Source organism: Mugil cephalus, chromosome 5 (assembly GCF_022458985.1).
Source record: "Mugil cephalus isolate CIBA_MC_2020 chromosome 5, CIBA_Mcephalus_1.1, whole genome shotgun sequence".
Taxonomy (NCBI): domain Eukaryota; kingdom Metazoa; phylum Chordata; class Actinopteri; order Mugiliformes; family Mugilidae; genus Mugil; species Mugil cephalus.
Window position 1 is genome coordinate 13,918,023 of NC_061774.1, and position 16,227 is coordinate 13,934,249.

Consider the following 16,227-nt stretch of genomic DNA (forward strand, 5'->3'; position numbering starts at 1 on the left):
TTTCTCTCAGCTCTGGTGTCCTCTGTCCATCTGGTCTCTGAGTGTCTGTCCCATGGAGAGAAGAGGGTGTCCTGCTCCTCTGATGGAGGGGACAGTCCTCAGTACAGCTGGACTCTGGATGGACACTCAGTGACAGACGCTGAGCTCCTTCCTGGAAATGATGAGACTAACGTCATCACTCTGAAACAAGACGTCTCAGGACATCTGGTCTGTTCAGTCAGGAATCACATCAGTAGTGTCTCCAGAGGAGAGAGGATCTCTACCTGTGGTGAGTGACAACATGATGAGAAATAACTTGGTAATCATGTTGGTGTCATAACATCAGTCATAAATGATCTTTGTTTGTTCATAGGCTTCATATTCATTAACTGCACCTTACCTAATGGGACACACATATCAGAGTGGGTGTTTGAAGCCGATAACACACTGTGTATTAACCCAACTACTGCCCCTCCCACTAGTTTGGGTAAGTAGACTACCATAGTGTCAAATAAACCCTCCAATCAAACTTTGACCAGTGATGAACCGTGGTACATTAGTAAGTGAAACCTTATTCTACTGTAGTGGATTCATTAACAGATTTTTCTCTTTCTATCTGTGTTTGTCTTCCTAAAAAGACATGTATTGTTCTCTAACTTAAAGTCCATCTTTCTTGTGTCTTTTATCTTCCAACAGCCTATTTACCACTAATAGTTGGTGTATCCTCAGCCCTGGTCATTGTCTTGGTTGTGGTCTTATCAGTCATCTGGGCTCAGAGGAAAAAGCAAAGAAACAACAAACCTAAAGGTACAAAACTAAACTTCACTGGACTCACAGTTATACCATTTGTTGTAATTAAATTTTAAAAAGATATTTAACACACAAACTGGAAACAGAGGCAAACAGTTCACTTGGCTGTTGCTACTGCAGACAATGACCTACATGAATATTTTTGTCTTAATCTCTTCAATAAAGCAAATAAATGCATTTCACAAAATGTAAAACTTGCTCTTCAATAATTAACAGTTCATGATCTTTGTGTCTTTCCTTCCTGTTACTCTACAGATGTAGAAATTGACCAGGAATTAACCTACGCTAATGTTAGTGCAATGCAGCAGCAGGCTGAGCAAAGGCCGAATGTGGAGGGGAAATATGGTCAAGTCAAGTTTTCAGCACGACCCCAGAAGACTGAACCAACAGAAGATGATTGTGTGTATGCAAATGTATAAAATAAGATGTATAAATAAAATTAAATAAAATGAAACAGAGACAGAGGCCTCCACCACATAAAGAGACCAGACATGTATTTATTTGAGCTGTAGGAGGAAGCTGGGCCACCTGGATAAGATTGATTTGTTTTATTTTGAATTTTTAATTATTGAGTTACCCTTATAATCAAACATAATACCTTTAATGACTGCTGAACATTACTTTGACTTTGAATAAAACATCTTGGCTCCTGTTAGACCAGGGCTGGCCAACCCGCGGCTCCCAAGCTGCGTGCGGCTCTTTGCCCGGTTCCATGTGGCTCTTACGTTCATATCAAAGTTTCGCTTCGCTTGAGTTCAATACGGTATTTTCGTCCAACGTGCATGTGCGTTGGATGAAAATACCTCAAAGTTTCCCAGTAGGAGCAAGATCATTTTGTGTCAAGTTCGCTCTCAAAATGGCAGGGAAAAATGCACAGCAAAACAAAAATATGAAGATGAACACAGGACGTTTTTAACAAAGTGGGAGAGTTTATATTTTTTTGTTTAACGTAATGGCAAACCACTCTGCCTTATGTCAGGGGTCATTAGCGCATTTCAAAACTTTAAATCTTCAACGTCACTTCAGCTCACTAAGTAAGTAGTAAGTAACATGCATAGTAAAAGAAAACAGCTATTGTAAATTATAATAATTTTGTTTGTGGACTTGGTTAAACTGAGAGTTTGTCTGTGTGAGACAGTGCACACAATGTACATTGCTGAAAATCACTGGCCTCTCTTTGTACTGTAGGGGCCAATTTCTGTCATTATCATGTTGGTGTGTGACATTTACAATAAATCTGGCTGAGCAAAGGTGTGTGTGTGTGTGTGTGTGTGTGTGTGTGTGGAAGGGATGGTGTGCCCATGTGTATGATGTGGCTCTTGGTCTCTACCTGGTTGGCCACCCCTGTGTAAGACGGTCAGAGGTTTCCCTCTAGTGGTTCATAAAGGCTGTGCTGTTGTCCTCATATCTTGACATGAATTAAAAAGCTGTCCAGAAAAAAAAACAGTATATATATATATTATGGCATGCCGTTCAGGAAATTAATCTTTGAATATATCGAATGAACCCTGAATATAATGAATGAAACTTTGAATGAATGTGGAAGGCCTCCTTCAGCCTGAAGGCTCTACTCACCTCTGGTGTTCACCAGTGGGTTTAGGGTTTATCACCACTAAGTAGTTAATCAGCACAAAATATATTTTTTGATACTATTTACCCAGGGAAGAAATTGCCAATGACGTGTCAGTATTTAATTCAGCTCCACATTTGCTGATAAACACTTAAATGCTTGATTTAACGATTTCATTTGTCTAAATGGGTGAATGGGTCAGAGACATTCGCACTGGATTCGTATTATCACAGGACATCTGTGTGACCAGAAATATGGTAATCTGCAACCTCCAACATCATTGAAAATTACTAGAGGTCCCATATAAAACTAGCGAACTGGCAATTATCTTCTTCTGTATATGTGCACCTTCTGGCCTCTTAAGTCATTAATTTTTTGCAAAAATGCTCAACTGGCTGAAATGAGGGAAGGTGTCAGGCAGGAGTCAGTGTTACAGTTTAATGTGAGAATGCACTGTTGTAATCGTGATTATTTTGTTATACTGTATGTGTGTTCTGGTCATTTAAGCATGATAATATAAAACACTAGACAAGATAGTTTCTCGTGAGCACTAGATAGTTCTTATTATTTCTTTTTTTCCCTCATGTTCCCCGAGGAGCTCCATACATTTGTTAGCTCACCCACCAAATTTCACCACCAGCTGCCAATGGACACAATCATTTACAAGCCGAGCCCCTTGGACTTGACTTTTTTTGGCAGCTGTAATTTATGCTCATGTATTATTTGTGTATATTGTTTAGTTAAATGTATTTGGATTTTTTACTTGGGTGTCGTGACAGGATGTGTTTACACACGGGCCTGACAGGCTGCTGTCATGTATTTATTGTAAGTAGTAGGAAAACAACGCTTAAAAGATTTTATTAAATTAGCATTAAGACCAACAATAAAATAACAGCAACTGGAAGGTCTTCTTCAGGTCTCATGGAATGAAAGAGTGTTCACTTACTATAGTGTCCTGCATTTATTGTAGCAACAGTTAACAAGGAAAATGCTCTTTTTAGCTAAATGAACTGCAGTCTCCCTCCTTCCTTAATTAACCCTCTTCTCCTGACGGCTTTTGAGTTGGTTACTGTCGCGCCACCTGTATACACATCAGAGTCAAACACAGATCTCTTCCCCTAGTGTTTTTTTGCTGTCAGTGTGTCTAATTTTGACCAATTAGGCGTCTCTCCCTTGTTATGTATATGTACTGGAGGCTGAGGTAGTTGGCTATTGCTCCACTACATGTGTGATCCTGCTGACAGACAGAGAGAGAGACAGAGGTGAAAGGATTTAATTCCACCACTGCAGGAACGACAAACATGAAAATGAGGATAATGCAGCGCTTTTCTCGCAATATTAGCAATTATTACATTATGAGTGGAAATTTGCTAACTATCTGTCTTATCAACCATGTTGTTAGTGGTGTCAGGTTCTTTGGATGTTGAAAATACTGTGAGTTTTCTTTTTTTGGTGAGTTAAGTTATGTTCACTTCCTTGTTGTTGCCTCTCTGTGTTCAGTGTTTGTAAAACCTCTTCTTGAGAAGATGATCAGTAAAAGGAGACGTTTCAGTGTAGGATGTATGCTGATGTCTTAGAAATGTTAGCTGTCAGTGTCATAACGAGGGATATTTCCCTCTCTTTCACTCAGTCCATCACACATGAAGGCCCACTTGTTGTACTGGAGGCTAAAAGAGGTAGAAAACTCACATTAGTTCCTCTTCTCGGCATCACAAAGATACAACGCCCTGCTCAGTCAAGTTTTCACACACTCCTCTGAGGCGGATCATTAACAAGACACCCTGTATTCTGTTGAGAGCGACTAACGTCATAATAAGGAAATATATATATATTTTTTTACAGCTGTAATGTGGTGTTTTTAAGGTTCATAACCATATTCACAGAGAACATGAGTGAGACAACAGCAAGGGTTGTTCCGGTGTTTTCTATTCTTGTCAAAGTCCACTTTACTGTAATGCTCATGTTTTCCAGACTGTCACATATGAGTTTTATCACTGAGCTCATAGTTAGTGTTGGGTTGAACTGGACTGCATCATGTTCCTCTTTGACTATGAGCTCAGTAATTAACACTGTACATGAACCAAAATGTCAACATCATGATCTTCAGAGATGTTGTGGCAGTGCTGCTGTTGTGTTACTAGATTTATGTTTGACACAGATGAGACAACAGACGCATGACAGTAGTTAAAATTAGAAACTGAGCAATAAGTTTGTTTTGATTCTCCACATACAGGATTTAAAAGGTTGATCATTAATAGGAGACATTTTAAAATGTTTCTAGTCTGATACACCTTCATGATGGTGTCTTAGAAATATCAGCTGTCAGTCTCAGAAGGAGGATGTTTCATTTAGTTCATCACACAGAAAAACACACTTGTTGAACTGAGGCTAAAAAAGGAAGAAAGTTGATACTGCTTCCCTTTCTTTTTTCTTCATATAACGAGAAGTTAGAAACAACGTTGTGCACATTTCACACACTCTCCTCTGAGGCTGATCACTACCACAACACACTGCTTTCTGTTCAGAGCAGGGTACATAGGTTTGACTTTGGGAGGAATTAGATAAAGTTTGAAAGCTGCTGAGTGACTGAACAGAGTGTGAAGAGAGAGGAGACATGGAAGCTGTGGTTGGACTGATGCTGATGATACTTGGAGTCTCTCATGGTGAGATATTGACGTGGTACTTTATTCAGGTTTCTAAAGATGTTTTTGTGGATGAGTGAAATGTTAAACTTCTTGTTAACTGGTTCTGAAAGGAGGTTTGAAAGTCTCACACGTTTATCAAACAGTTTGATTGAGGACAATGAAGATGACATGATAGTCTTTTATACACACGGCTTTAGTTTGTAACTGCACAAAGTGAAGACAGCTTGAACATATAATTTGGTGGGTTTAACTCAGTTTGACACACACAGGTCTGTAATTTCTGGTTGAATTCAACTAATGTAAAAACTCTGTTTAACAGATTAATGTTGTTAAATGAATCACAGCAGTTTTCCAGCCACTGACCTGTCAAATGCTCAGCAGCAGAAATACATGTTTGATTGATTGTTTAGTCTGAGAGAGAAAAACCCACTAAGTCTGTTTTAGGTCAATGCATGTGACTGAAATATTGCAACAATTATGCTTCATAGTGGTATAAATAAATAAATACTCTCAATGTTTTAATTCACAGGTGGAGAAACTTACTGTGATGGCAGACAGAGCGGAGCTCAGTGTTATGGAGCTTTGGGAGGAACTGTGGTCATCAGACTGATGGACAACGACTTAGAAACATATAGATGTGATGTGAAAAAGGGATCATCAGTAATATTAGCATGGAGAAACAAAATGATTATAACTAATGTGATAAAAGACAGATCTGTCTTTAATCCCAGTGATGGAACATTTAGGATCAATGACCTGAGCAGGAATGACAGTGGTCAATATGATTTGAAAAGCTTTGACTCAAATGGAAAAGAATTACAAGAACAGACTCTACAGTTGTTTATTGAAGGTAAAATACTTTTTTCTACTCCTGGGAAATTAAGTCATATTGACAGATCTAAGTCTCAAATTGTATTGATTTATGTACAAACAAAGATATCCTACATTCACTTACCAGTTTTTAAGTTCACTAGTGAAAACAAATATAACAGTCCTGAACTGAATCCTCCTTCATTACTGTTACAGTCAGAGTCTAAATAATATACTTTATATTCTGCATGTTTCTGTATTTATTTATTAAGAGATAATTACCTTGTTATCAAAAGACATCTGTGTGTGCTTCTCTCAGCTCCGGTGTCCTCTGTCCATCTGGTCTCTGAGTGTCTGTCCCATGGAGAGAAGAGGGTGTCCTGCTCCTCTGATGGAGGGGACAGTCCTCAGTACAGCTGGACTCTGGATGGACACTCAGTGACAGACGCTGAGCTCCTCTCTGGAAATAATGAGACTAACGTCATCAGTCTGAAACAAGATGTCTCAGGACATCTGGTCTGTTCAGTCAGGAATCACATCAGAAAAGTCTCCAGAGGAGAGAGGATCTCTACCTGTGGTGAGTGACAACATGATGAGAAATAACTTGGTAATCATGTTGGTGTCATAACATCAGTCATAAATGGTCTTCGTTTGTTCATAGGCTTCATATTCATTAACTGCACCTTACCTAATGGGACACACATATCAGAGTGGGTGTTTGAAGCCAATAACACACTGTGTATAAACCCAACTACTGTCCCAGACACTAGTTTGGGTAAGTAGACTACCATAGTGTCAAATAAACCCTCCAATCAAACTTTAACCAGAGATGAACCGTGGTACATTAGTAAGTGAAACTTTACTAAGTAAATAGAATGAAAACTCTCCTGTCACAGCTTCAACCTGACATGTAACATCTGTGTCTCTGAACAGGTCACACATCCGTCATGTATGTGTTGAAAGCAGCTGTTAAAATTCTTTTGTTAATTGGGATTGTCGTCTGTTTTGCCTGTAAGAAAAAGAAACAAGGAAAAGATGAAGGCTCAGCTGTCCCACAAACACTGGAACCTCCAGAGAACTCTGTCATGATGGTTGAAACCAACACTTAGTGTCACAATATAATCTGCTGTGAATGGTTTTGTTTCTGTATGGTTGTGAATATATTGTTCACAGTGAAATTTCTCTCTTGACTTAATGTTTCACAAATTATCTTGTTTTTATCATTAAAATTTAGATTGAAGACACATTTTTGTTGAGGTTCTATTTTATTAAACCGTTTGTGATTTAATGCATTTTACTGTGTGAGCGTATGTTCTTCCCCCAGTCAGATGCTTTTAATGTCAAAGATATGGCCACATCACTAATGTTTGTTAAGGGACACAAAGATGCAGGAGAGGAAGAGTGTAGCAGGAAGGACACAGTGAAATGCTGTAACTGTGGAGGGAATCATACTGCAGCTCATGGTGGATGCTCAGTCAGAAAGCAAGCAGTGCATATTCAACAGGTGAGATCCGAGAGGAAAGTTTCACATACACAAGCGGAAAAAATGTGGAAAGAAGAGAAGTCAACCCAAATATTCCTGAAACAAGTTTAGGTACAGGTCAAGTGATTAGAGACAATAAAGGATTATCTGTAGATAATTTAGTTGTGTTCCTTGCATATGTCATAAAGTGCTCAGAGAAAAAACCAAACAGAAAACATTCTAAATAATAGTTAAGGCTGCAGCAAAGTTCCTGAACATGAAGGACTTGTGATGGGAAGAAAAAAAAATGTACAGATCTTAATCAAGGAGAAGGGTTTTCAGAGCCATTATCCTATAATGTTAATCCTACAGTGGATCGTATGCATACAGGAAACATTTTGTTATTAAAGGATATGATAGTATACGCAAAGATGAAAACAATGGAAATGGAGGAGGGTGTGCAATATTCATTAAGGAATGAGAGTTAGCGACAATACAAGAACTGGAGTTAGTGGTTGTTGTTGAATAGATCTCACTCTGGTGTCACAATCCCTATCTGGAAAATCCAGCTGGGAAGTAGACAAAACAGACGCTATAGGTAGTGATCATTACCCTGTATTCATAAATGTAGGATCAGAAATGATAGTAAAAATTGGAAATTTGAAGAAGCAAACTGGAATATATATAGAATAATAACAGACAGGAAATTAAGTGAGGTAAATCTCAATCAGTCAGTTGAAGATCTAAATAAAGAAATAAGTAGCATTAAGAGTGAATACCAAAGAGAAAGGGAATGAATAGGAAAAAAGAGTCCCGTGGTGAATAGACTTAAACAAAGCTTTGAGTACATGCAAGAATACAACACCAGGGAAAGACCAAACAGGGTATTGCATGATTAACAACTCAAGTCATAGGACTAAAAAGGTTATGTTAAGGGTATATAATAAGGTGTGGGAAGAGGGGCGTTTACCCAATAGGTGGAAAGGGTCCATTATTGTCCCCATTTGTAAGGCAAGGATCCCAGTTTAGCAGAAAGTTACAGGCCAATTGCTTTGACATCACATGTAGGGAAAGTAATGGAAAAGACAATAAATGAGAGGTTTAAATACCATGTAGAGACTGAGGAACTGTTAAAAAAAACTACCAGAGTGGATTTAGTAAAGGAGGAAGCCATGACCCAGCTATGTGTCTTGAAACTGAAATTCAGAAAGCTCATGTGAATAAGGAGAGTGTAACAGCGATCATTTTTGATGTTGAGAAAGCATATGACATGATGTTGTATGAAGGAATATTGATCACATTACACCAAATGGAAGTAAGGGGAAGAATGGAAAAGGAAAAAGCAAGAGTCAATTAGAAAAGTGGAATCATGGACATTTGAGTGGGGTTTCAGATTCTCGGTAGCAAAGACAAAAACAGTGCGTTACACAAAAAATAATATTCAGAACCAGGCTAATCTAACACTGTATGCAGAAATCGTAGAAAGAGTAGACTGCTTTAAATATCTGGGAATCTGGTTCGACAAGAAACTTACATGGAAGGTACAGATACAGAAAACTGTCGAAAATGTAAAAAAAAGTGTTGAATATTCTAAGATGTGTGAGGGGAAGGGAACAGATTGTCTCTGAGAACAATTTATACTGGAAAGATCAGAGCGGTCCTTGATTATGGATGCGTGATATATCAGTCTGCATCAGTTACATCACTCAAACAATTGAATAAAATTCAATATCAGGCCTTGAGACTGATGTGGGGCAATTTCAACAACCCCAGCGACAGCGTTACAGGTGGAGATGAATGAGATGCCAGTGGAATTCAGGAGAATTCAGCGAACGGTAATATACTGGGTAAATCTAAAGGGTCACAAAGAAACCTATTCTACTCATTTGGTGTTTCAGCCTTGTCAAGAGACGGAAAAACAACAAAATAGGAGTTTTGGTTGGACAATAGGAAACACAATTAATGAATTAGACATCTGCGATTTACTGATAAGCCCTACTGTACCACTTTCTATTATCCCACCTTGGATGCCAGAGGAGGCTGCTGTTGACATGTACCTATTAGAACAGAAAGAAAAAAGGAAATATGGAAAAGAACCTAGTCAGCATATACATTATACAAACGTATCCAGACTACATCAAGGTATATACAGGAGCTTCAAACGCAGAAAGTAATAAAGTTGGTATTGCATTCATTATTCCAGGCCTAAATATTAATGGCACATAAAAGAATCAAGGAACTTATCAGTATTCACGGGGGAACTGCTAGCCATTCTTTTGGTTTTACAGTGGACAGAAAGTACCAAGCCAAATAAAGCGTTAATAGGGTCAGACTCCAGCGGTGCAGTAATCAGTATCTCAAGAATGCAGTCAGAAACTAGACAGGACATCATATTGGAATATTTTTTTTAGAGTCAATAAAGCAGGTACAGTAGTGAAATGTATCTGGATTCCAGCACACATAGGAGTAGAGAGGAATGAGCCGGCAGATAAATAAGCAAAGGAGGCAAAAAAACGAGAAGTAAATATAATAATAAGCCTTGTCAAGAGACAGAAAAGGGCAAGAGTGAAATTAAAAGTATGATAGAAGTAGAGAAGAAAAAGAAGAAATCGCAGGAGGTGTCAGGGAAGGGGATGTTGAGGTGAGGACCCAGGTGCAGGGCAATGAGTACAAGGCAGGGAGTCCAGAGAAACTGTTTTTTATTTTTTTTTTGTTTTGTTTTTTTAATAATTAACAAAAAGCGCTGTGTTGAGGCAGGTGAATCCAAAATACAAAAATCAAAAGAATCATGGCATGAGGACAAGGAACATGGCGTGGAGACATTAGGAAGTAACATAAACGACGTGACAGGGAACAAAGGGAAGGCAGGGCTATAAATACACATGAGGACTGAGGGAGGACAAGACACAGGTGAGACCCATGAGGATAATCAACCAGGTGAAACCAATGAACAATCAACAGACAAGGAGGCACAAGACAGGAAATACAGAACTTCACAAAATAAAACAGGAAACACAAAACATGATTCACAAAATAAAAGACAGACATAAACCATGACAGGAGGAACAGAACACAGGAAACAAGTGCAGACACGTCTACAGTATAGATGTTAAGATCCTCTTTGGGACATTTTAGTGTTGTTGTAGCCGACATTTTAAAGTATTTTGCGAATAAAGTAATTTTCCTCATCGTTAATCTGTGTTATCTTTGTGTTCATCATTGCAGTTCCTTCTTTTTAGATTTACCCCTCCTTTCTTTTCATTCAATAAAAATACGAGACAGCTTGCTTTTTTTGGTGAGTTATGTTATGTTCACTTCCTTGTTGTTGCCTCTCTGTGTTCAGTGTTTGTAAAACCTCTTCTTGTGAAGATGATCAGTATAAGGAGACGTTTCAGACTGTTCAGTGTAGGATGTATGCTGATGTCTTAGAAATGTAGCTGTCAGTGTCACAATGAGGGATATTTCCTTCTCTTCCACTCAGTCCATCACACATGAAGGCCCACTTGTTGTACTGAAGGTTAAAAGAGGTAGAAAACTCACATCAGTTCCTCTTCTCAGCATGACAAAGATAGAACACCCTGCTTGGTCAGGTTTTCAGACACTCTTTCACACACTTTTCACACTGTGGGGCGGATCATTAACAAGACACCATGTATCCTGTTGAGAGGGACTAACGTCATTATGAGGAAATATATATACATATATATATACACCAGACACCTTTAATGTGGTGTTTTATTAGTGAGACAACAGCAAGGGTTGTTCCAGTGTTTTCCGTTCTTGTCAAAATCCACTTTACTGTAATGCTCATGTTTTCCACACTGTCACATATGAATTTTATCACTGAGCTCGTAGTTAGTGTTGGGTTGGACTGGACTGCATCATGTTCCTCTTTGACTATGAACTCAGTAATTAACACTGTACATGAATTTACACACATCAGATCATGTCACCAAAATGTCAACATCATGAACTTCAGAGATGTTGTGGCAGTGCTGCTGTTGTGTTACTAGATTTATGTTTGACACAGATGAGAGAACAGACACATGACTGTAGTTAAAATAAAAAACTGAGAAATAAGTTTGTTGTGATTCTCCACATACAGGATTTAAAAGGTTGATCAGTAATAGGAGACATTTTAAAATGTTTCTACTTTGATACACCTTCATGATGGTGTCTTAGAAATATCAGCTGTCAGTCTCAGAAGGAGGATGTTTCATTTAGTTCATCACACAGAAAAACACACTTGTTGAACTGAGGCTAAAAAAGGAAGAAAGTTGATACTGCTTCCCTTTCTTTTTTCTTCATATAACGAGAAGTTAGAAACAACGTTGTGCACATTTCACACACTCTCCTCTGAGGCTGATCACTACCACAACACACTGCTTTCTGTTCAGAGCAGGGTACATAGGTTTGACTTTGGGAGGAATAAGATAAAGTTTGAAAGCTGCTGAGTGACTGAACAGAGTGTGAAGAGAGAGGAGACATGGAAGCTGTGGTTGGACTGATGCTGATGATACTTGGAGTCTCTCATGGTGAGATATTGACGTGGTACTTTATTCAGGTTTCTAAAGATGGTTTAGTGGATGAGTGAAATGTTAAACTTCTTTTAACTGGTTCTGAAAGGAGGTTTGAAAGTCTCACACGTTTATCAAACAGTTTGATTGAGGACAATGAAGATGACATGATAGTCTTTTATACACACAGCTTTAGTTTGTAACTTTCCACAAAGTGAAGACAGCTTGTCTCCCAAAATATCTACAGAGAAAAGATTAAGATTGATGCTTTGTGTCTTTGGGGTTGTGACACAGACATGGTCTCAGTGAATTCTTTCTAGTTTGGAGAAAGTCACAACTGAGAGATTTACACTTTGGAGGAAGGACAATAAACAATAGTCATGTATCAGAGACCAACTAAGGATGATAAATTATATTTGTGTAACTCTGCTGTTACATTGTGTTTCATGTGGCCTTGAGCCTCTGTAACTTTGTTGAGTAAACCTGATGAACAAAACCAGTGACAGATATAATGCCTTATATGTCCTTGTTCCAACACTTCCTTGTAGCTACATACTGCCTACCCACTCTGAGTGACATATTCACATCTCTTAGTTTTATTGGCTGCACTACTGCTTCAAATGATTCTACATTATTAATCATTTTATTCACATTTATTCATAAAATGAACCAACAGATAATTTGGTGGGTTTAACTCAGTTTGACAGACACAGGTCTGTAATTACTGCTTGAATTCAACTAATGTAAAAACTCTGTTTAACAGATTAATGTTGTTAAATGAATCACAGCAGTTTTCCAGCCACTGACCTGTCAAATGCTCAGCAGCAGAAATACATGTTTGATTGATTGTTTAGTCTGAGAAAGAAAAACCCACTAAGTCTATTTTAGGTCAATGCATGTGACTGAAATATTGCAACAATTATGCTTCATAGTGGTAGAAATGAAATACTCTCAATGTTTTAATTCACAGGTGGAGAAACTTACTGTGATGGCAGACAGAGTGGAGCTCAGTGTTATGGAGCTTTGGGAGGAACTGTAGTCATCAGACTGATGGACAACGACTTAGAAACATATAGATGTGAAATGAAAAAGGGATCATCAGTAATATTAAGATGGGGAAACAAAATGGTTGTAACTAATGTGATCAAAGACAGATCTGTCTTTAATCTCAGTGATGGAACATTTAGGATCAATGACATGAGCAGGAATGACAGTGGTCAATATGATCTGAGCAGCTTTCACTCAAATGGAACAAAATTATCAGAACAAACTCTACAGTTGTTTATTGAAGGTAAAATATTTTTTTCTAATCCTGAGATATTAAGTCATATTGACAGATCTAAATGTCAAATTGTATTGATTTGTGTACAAACAAAGATATCTTACATTCACTTACCAGTTTTTAGGTTCACTAGTGAAAACAAATATAACAGTCCTGAACTGAATCCTCCTTCATTATTGTTACAGTCAGAGTCTAAATAATATACTTTATATTCTGCATGTTTCTGTATTTACTTATTAAGAGATAATTACCTTGTTATCAAAAGTCATCTGTGTGTGTTTCTCTCAGCTCCGCTGTCCTCTGTCCATCTGGTCTCTGAGTGTCTGTCCCATGGAGAGAAGAGGGTGTCCTGCTCCTCTGATGGAGGGGACAGTCCTCAGTACAGCTGGACTCTGGATGGACACTCAGTGACAGACGTTGAGCTCCTCTCTGGAAATAATGAGACTAACGTCATCACTCTGAAACAAGACGTCTCAGGACGTCTGGTCTGTTCAGTCAGGAATCACATCAGTAATGTCTCCAGAGGAGAGAGGATCTCTACCTGTGGTGAGTGACAACATGATGAGAAATAACTTGGTAATCATGTTGGTGTCATAACATCAGTCATAAATGATCTTTGTTTGTTGATAGGCTTCATATTCATCAACTGCACCTTACCTAATGGGACACACATATCAGAGAGGGTGTTTGAAGCCAATAACACACTGTGTATTAACCCAACTACTGCCCCTACCACTAGTTTGGGTAAGTAAACTACCATAGTGTCAAACAAACCCTCCAATCAAACTTTAACCAGAGATGAACCGTGGTACATTAGGAAGTGAAACTTTGCTATCGTGGATTCATTGACAGATTTTTCTCTTTCTATCTTTGTTTGTCCGCCTAAAAAGACATGTATTGTTCTCTAACTTAAAGTCCATCTTTCTTGTGTCTTTTATCTTCCAACAGCCTATTTACCACTAATAGCTGGTGTACCCTCAGCCCTGGTCATTGTCTTGGTTGTGGTCTTATCAGTCATCTGGGCTCTGAAAAAGCAAAGAAACAACAAACCTAAAGGTACAAAACTAAACTTCACTGGAGTCACAGTTATACCATTTGTTGTCGTAATTAAATTTTAAAAAGATATTTATCACACAAACCGGAAACAGAGGCAAACAGTTAACTTGGCTGTTGCTACGCCAGACGTTGACATACATTAATATTTTGTCTAAATCTCCTCAATAATACAAATAAATGTTTTTCCCAAAATGTAAAACTTGTTCTTTAATTATTAATGAGTTCATGATCTTTGTGTCTTTTCTTCCTGTTGCTCTACAGAGGAAGAAAATGACCAGGAATTAACCTACGCTGATGTCAGTATCGTGCAGCAGCAGAGGAGGCAGACTGAGCAAAGGACAAATGTGGAGGTGGAGTACGGTCAAGTCAAGTTTTCAGCACGACCCCGTAAGACTGAACCAATAGAAGATGATTGTGTGTATGCAAAGGTCTGTAAAGACAGATAACTTAGAGTCTTGCTTAGAAAAAAAGAAAGATGGAAATGTTGAAGGCTCTTAATATAACTGTTACTATGATAAGAAAATAAAATGAAAGACAGACAGATGCCTCCACCATATAAAGAGACCAAACATGCATTTATGCACTGCAAAATGACAGTCAGTCAGGGAGGGAGATGTATGTTTTGTGGGTTTCCTTCTTCAGTTTAGTCACAGTTAGTTCCTTTTGTTGCCTCTCCACATACAGCGTTTGCATGCATGCTTCATCATCTGAGGCTGATTTGCTCCTGTTATCGTTCTGCATAGATCCTGTTTGTAGTTTAGCAGCTGAGAAATTTCTGCATTTTTTATGGAAACTCTGGAATAAAGTTTTTTTTTGGTAATCCATTCATATGTCCTGTGAACAATTGTTGACTTAGTAAAAGTGGTGTCAGATTATCCTTCATCAAAACACAAAGTGGAAACACTGACTTCTTATTAATCTTCAGCACACCACAATATTAGTACAGTTTGAACTTCCTGATGTTTCCTACAGCTCCGTGTGTGATCACAGATCAGAGAACATGTTGTGACAAATGTGTGCAAAACTCTTCCTTTGTCTTTTCCCATCAAAACTAGCGTCCAGCCAAAGACACATTCAAGTCTAGGTGAACATGTCATGTCGACTTTTAAGTGCAGCTTTTGATTTATGTTAATAATTTCAGGTCACCTCTGGTATTTGACTGTAAGCCAGGAAACGCAAGGTTTTGCCTTTTGTACAGATTAACTTATGTTGGTTTTAGAAAGGGTAACTTTGTAAGAAAAAAAAAAAAAAAAAAAAAATATATATATATATATATATATATGTGTGTGTGTGTGTGTGTGTAATTTTCCATTGATATAAATATATTTACTGGCTTAACATCTGTTCTTGTTAACTCAGAAAAGATGAACTGCATTTTGATATTTCTATTATCTGAATAATTTCAAATGGTGTAAAATCCTTCAAACCATTAAAAAAAATGGAAAAACAAAGAAAATTCCTTACTGTGTCTGTGGATAGTTGTGTTCAGTAAACCCCTCTGGCGAGAAAACACACCTACTGGGAAAAGTCAATGAATTAACGGAGATATGAAGATATATAGTCAACATTTTGTTTGATTCCTCTAGCTGCCAGAAGAGGGAGACAAAAGATCTTCACTGTCGAGTTGGCCAGACTCTCTTTAACTACGGCTCTGATCACTTTGGTACGGAAGCCCTAAAGGGTCATCCGTTTTCCCCAGTATATACAGTCAAGGAAAAAAAAAAAACGTCACGCTGAATAGCATCAGTAAATACGCTGTCACACTGAACGTATCATGAAAAAATTATCACATTGATCGCCATCAGAAAAAAAAAAACACTGAACGGCCTCAGTAAAAAAGTTGTCACACTGAACGTAATCAGGGAAAAATAGTCACGGGTGCAGAGTCTAGGCAAATTTTGGTCTAGTTTTGATCCATGGATCTAATACAGTATAATCCGTGGTTTGATCGCGGAAAGAAATGACGTTGGCCAGAGACAACTATAAGCCATCAAGTTGCGACCATGGCTGCCATGGCAACCGCTCCAAGCAGCAACAGGGAAAGATATGTTAATAAACCACAGATCGTAAGTGGACTTCAACAAATAAATGAATAA

General features: G+C 38.1%; 2 long non-coding RNA genes across 3 annotated transcripts; both read left to right on the forward strand.

Moving 5' to 3' along the window:
* The first annotated feature begins 409 nt into the window (after nucleotides 1-409).
* LOC125008008 lies at nucleotides 410-2,039 on the forward strand. Of its 2 annotated transcripts, XR_007112836.1 has the most exons (3): nucleotides 410-466; nucleotides 676-786; nucleotides 1,045-2,039. It is a non-coding gene; the product is annotated as an uncharacterized LOC125008008 (long non-coding RNA). The 2 variants fall into 2 exon arrangements; XR_007112837.1 differs by lacking the exon at nucleotides 410-466 and having other exon boundaries at nucleotides 624-786.
* An 11,749-nt stretch (nucleotides 2,040-13,788) lies between these two features.
* On the forward strand, nucleotides 13,789-15,367 carry LOC125007998. The gene is made up of 3 exons (XR_007112827.1): nucleotides 13,789-13,819; nucleotides 14,024-14,131; nucleotides 14,393-15,367. It is a non-coding gene; the product is annotated as an uncharacterized LOC125007998 (long non-coding RNA).
* The last annotated feature ends 860 nt before the right edge of the window (nucleotides 15,368-16,227 follow it).